The sequence below is a fragment of the Elaeis guineensis genome, chromosome 12, assembly GCF_000442705.2.
Source record: "Elaeis guineensis isolate ETL-2024a chromosome 12, EG11, whole genome shotgun sequence".
NCBI classification, from domain to species: Eukaryota; Viridiplantae; Streptophyta; class Magnoliopsida; order Arecales; family Arecaceae; genus Elaeis; species Elaeis guineensis.
This window is the reverse complement of record NC_026004.2, coordinates 36,476,853-36,481,538: the sequence shown is the minus strand read 5'-3', so window position 1 is coordinate 36,481,538 and position 4,686 is coordinate 36,476,853.

The window sequence follows — 4,686 nt, the reverse complement described above, 5'->3', positions numbered from 1 at the left end:
AATACCTTTTCAATAATTTTTTGATATATCTTGGGGAGAATGGGATTCTCTCTCAGTGGACACCTCCTGGAACACCACAGCATAATGGTGTGTCTGAAAGGAAGAATCGGACCTTGTTGGATATGGTTCGATCCATGATGGGGTTTGCTGGTCTGTCGATCTCTCTTTAGGGATATGCGCTCGAATCGGCTTGTTACCTTCTAAATAGAGTTTCGAGTAAGTCTGTAACCAAAACGCCATATGAGATATGGATAGGACGTAAGCCAGTACTCTCGCACCTTAGGGTTTGGGGGTGTCCGACTTATGTTAAATATTTAATTACAGACAAGCTAGGACCTAGGTCTGACAAGTGTAATTTTATAGGGTATCCAAAAGAGACCAAAGGAAATTACTTCTACCTAGCTGATGAGCAAAAAGTGTTTGTCAGCCTTAAGGCAATCTTTTTGGAAAAGAAGTTCCTTGGTGAAGGGACTGTTGCCTCTAAGGTCGAACTTGACGAAGTTCGGCAAGTGGAAAAACCGACACAAGTTGCTGAACCTGAACTGGATTTGGTTAGATCAGATCCGGAGCCCATTGTTCAAGCACCCTTAAGACGATCTGGTAGAGTACCACATCAACCAGACAGAAACTATGGTTTCTTGGTCCGGGATGGCGATCCTATAAAACTTGATGAAAATGATGAGGATCCGATCACCTACATGGATACAATGCAGAGATCTGACTCTGAGAAATGGTTGGAGGCCATGAAATTCGAAATGGAGTCCATGAAGGTCAACGATGTGTGAACATTGGTTGACCCACCCAAAGGAGTAAAACCCATAGGGTGTAAGTGGGTCTTCAAGAGGAAGAGAGGCACAGACGGAAAGGTGGAAACCTATAAAGTCCATTTGGTTGTCAAGGGATATCGTCAACGTTATGGTATAGACTATGATGAGATATTTTCTCCTGTGGCAATGCTCAAATCCATTCGGATTATGCTTGCGATAGCTGCCCATCTGGACTATGAAATCTGGCAGATGGATGTGAAGACAGCTTTCCTAAATGGAGAGCTGGATGAAGAGGTGTATATGATACAACCTGAAGGATTCACATCCACAGATGAGTCTAAGGTGTGCAGACTACAGAGGTCCATTTATAGACTTAAGCAGGCATCACAGAGTTGGAACATACATTTTGATAAGACGATCAAGACGTATGGCTTCGTTAAGAACGGAGAAGAGCCATACATTTATAAGTGGGCTAATGGTCTAGTAGTAATATTTCTTGTATTGTATGTGGATGATATTCTCTTAATCGAGAATGATGTCCCTGCATTACAGTAAATAAAGATTTGACTGTCGTCACAGTTCTCCATGAAGGATCTGGGAGAAGCTTCCTACATCCTAGAGATGAGGATCTATAGGGATAGATCTAAAAGGTTGCTTGGTTCAGCATGGAGAATTCCAAGAAAGGCTATCTTCCGATAGGCCATGGAATTTTTCTCTCGAAGAGGGATTGTCCGACAACACCTCAAGAGAGAGAGCGTATGGGTAGGATTTCATATGCTTTGGCAGTGGGATCTATCATGTACGCCATGACATGTACACGACCAGATGTGGCATACTCACTAGGGGTAGTGAGTAGATACCAATCTGATCTAGGAGAGAATCACTGGAAGGTTGTTAAAACCATCCTGAAGTATTTAAGAAATACTAAGGACCAGTGGCTTGTTTATGGTGAATCAGACTTGAGACTTATAGGGTTTATAGACTCTAGTTTCCAGTCTGATCACGATGACAGCAAAAGTATGTCGGAATTTATTTTTACCCTTAATGGTGGGGCTATCTACTGGAAAAGTTTCAAGCAGCACACAGTGGCTGATTCAGTTTGCGAGGTAGAGTATGTCGCTGCATCAGATGCTGCCAAAGAAGCGGTGTGGCTGAGAAAATTCATCACCGAGCTCAGAGTAGCACCCTCCCTTGTTGGTCCAGTTCTGCTCTACTGTGACAGCTCTGGAGCCATTGCTCAGGCGAAGGAACCAAAGGCACACCAGCAGATGAAGCATATTCTGCGCCGCTACCATCTCATCCAAAAAATTATGGATTGAGGTGACATCGATCTTCAGAAGATCGACGGGAAGGAGAACCTGACTGACCCATTCACTAAAGCCATTGCGGTGAAGGAGTTCGACAACTACAAGTTGAAGATGGGTATTAGATACTGCACCGATTGGCTTTAGGCCAAGTGAGAGATTGTTGGGAATAGTATCCCAAAGTCAATCGTCAGCTTGTTGATGGTTGTGCTCATTTGTACATGAATTATGAATTAATAAAAATTATTTTGATATTTTTCATCATAAAATGTTTCATCTTCTAATGAACTCTTATGTTGTGGTGAAGTCCTTAGGACTATCTAGACTCGACAAAGGAGGATTTGTCGTTTAGTCCTTAAATCTGTTTGCGACCAAATGATACGTTGTTACCAAGGACGACAATATTTATCAAGCATAGGTCGTTGTGTGCTATATAGATTGGTTGTCCTCTTAACTAATGAGTGTGGAGACACTGGTATGGCATACAGGTGAAATGTAAGGATACATCTGCACTGAACGTGACCGACTCCAGAGCTATTTCTGCTGTCAAGATTTGCTCCGATGGAATATGGGTATAAATATCCCTTCGACCTGAGACCGCCACGGTGACTTGCAAATAACTCACTGCACTTAGTTACTGGACTACCTAAATTTTTAATTCAGTGACGGAAGGCTGCTGGGTGTAGTCAAGTACTTGACTTGTCAGTGCGTGTGTCAAGATGAGATTGACCACTCCAGTTTAGGAGCTGTGTATAGTCGTGTTTCAATTTAGCAAAACCTTGGCCAGGGTAGTCCTTGTGAGGAGTCACAGGACTGTTTGAGTTGAGCATGATTCAGATGATCTGATCAGGGTTGACAATTTAACCCTGAGTCATCCTAAACACAGGGATCAAAAGGATGAATTATACAATAACCATATTCATGTAGGTTCTGAGTGTTGCGATTGCGACTCTTCGACCTATCCGAACGTTGAGTACCATTGCTAGATGGTCACTTTGATTAGTACAGGAATTGGTTCCTATGCTACCGGCTTAGGTTCGAACCTGTGGGGTCACACACATTAGAGATTCCTATCTGATCTGATGGTTGGTGTAGAATCCTACATTTTTGAGACTCAGTGATTGAAAATCAAAATTCTCTGATCATGAGTTCCACACATTATGGGTACCGGGGTCAAGAGTCCTACTGGTTGAGACTTTTCGATCAGGATTACATATCGATGAATTCTGATGTCCGATTGCCCATCGGATTTGGACTCAGTATTTATGAAAGGTTTAATTAGTGATTTGATCACTAATTAACTCAATTTGATTGAGTAATTATTTTTGGATCAAGTCCAATTGAATTGGATTCAGTTGGGTTTGACCCGATTAGGTTAAGAGTTGACCTAATCGTCGAGATGGTTTGGTCCCTGATTTGATCAGGGGTTGGGCTTAGTCAATTCTTGATTTGATTAGTATTTTATTGAGCCTAATTAAGCCTAATTTAGTTGGATTTAAATTAGTCTAATTGAACCTAACTTATTTGGTTCAATTAGGTTGGTTTAAATAATTAAACCACCTTGACTCAATCTCCATGCGCCACCTCACTTCCATTGCACCCATTTGAATTCATGAGAAGGAACTTCTCATGAATTTTTTTCTCACGCCAAGCCCTCTCCACGCCCCACTTTAATGTGCCAAATGGATGGATAAGGATGATTGGTTGGCTATTCAAATTCAAAATAAAGTTTGAATTTGAATGGGCAATCAATCTTTGCACCTTATCCCTTTTTTTACGTTCCATTTATTACATGAGAAAATATTTTTCATGAAATCACTCCATGCATAATTTAAGCCATGCCTCACGTCTTTAGTGGATAAGGGATGAGTTGGTATCCATTTGAATTCAAAATTTGATTTGAATTCAAATGTGCAATTACTTATCTTTATCCTTTCTTTTGGATAAGACTTTTGATGTTGTTATAAAAAGAGGAGAAGAGTGGCGCGTGCAAGAAGAAGATTTTTGAAGAAAAATTCTGAGGCATGAGAAGTCTTGTGCATGAGAAGGAAGTTCATATCCTTCCAAGAGAAAAAGAAAGAAAAAAAAAAAAGTGGGTGCAAGGTTTCCGGTGAGTTCCCTAGAGTTTAAGCCTGGGGTTCGGGAAGTGAAAAAGTGAGCTACGAGTGTCATGAGCCCACAAAATCTCAGGAAGATCTTCAACATCCTCTCAAGCATGTCTGTTGATGATCTGGAGCATCTGAAGAATCGACAGACATCGATTGAAGGAGTTCGATCAGCATCGATCGTCAAAAGGGCTCTACAACGAGCTAGCACTCGTAAGGAGTCGATCAGACCGAGAGCTTCGTGTGGACGATCTGCAGAGGCCAAACACACTGTGTGGCTGCATCGCAATGATCAGACTCTCCCAACGATGATCAGATTACGGCGATCTACTATCCGCACAAAGGTATTGTGTTCTGAACACATTACAGTAATATATTTACTGTTCGAATTTGAATTTCAAATTTAAATGCATGCATGCTATATATCATATTTAGATCCTAGTGTAAGATAAATTTATGTTAATTAATTAGACTAATTAATAATTTTTACTGTAAAATAATAATTTTGAA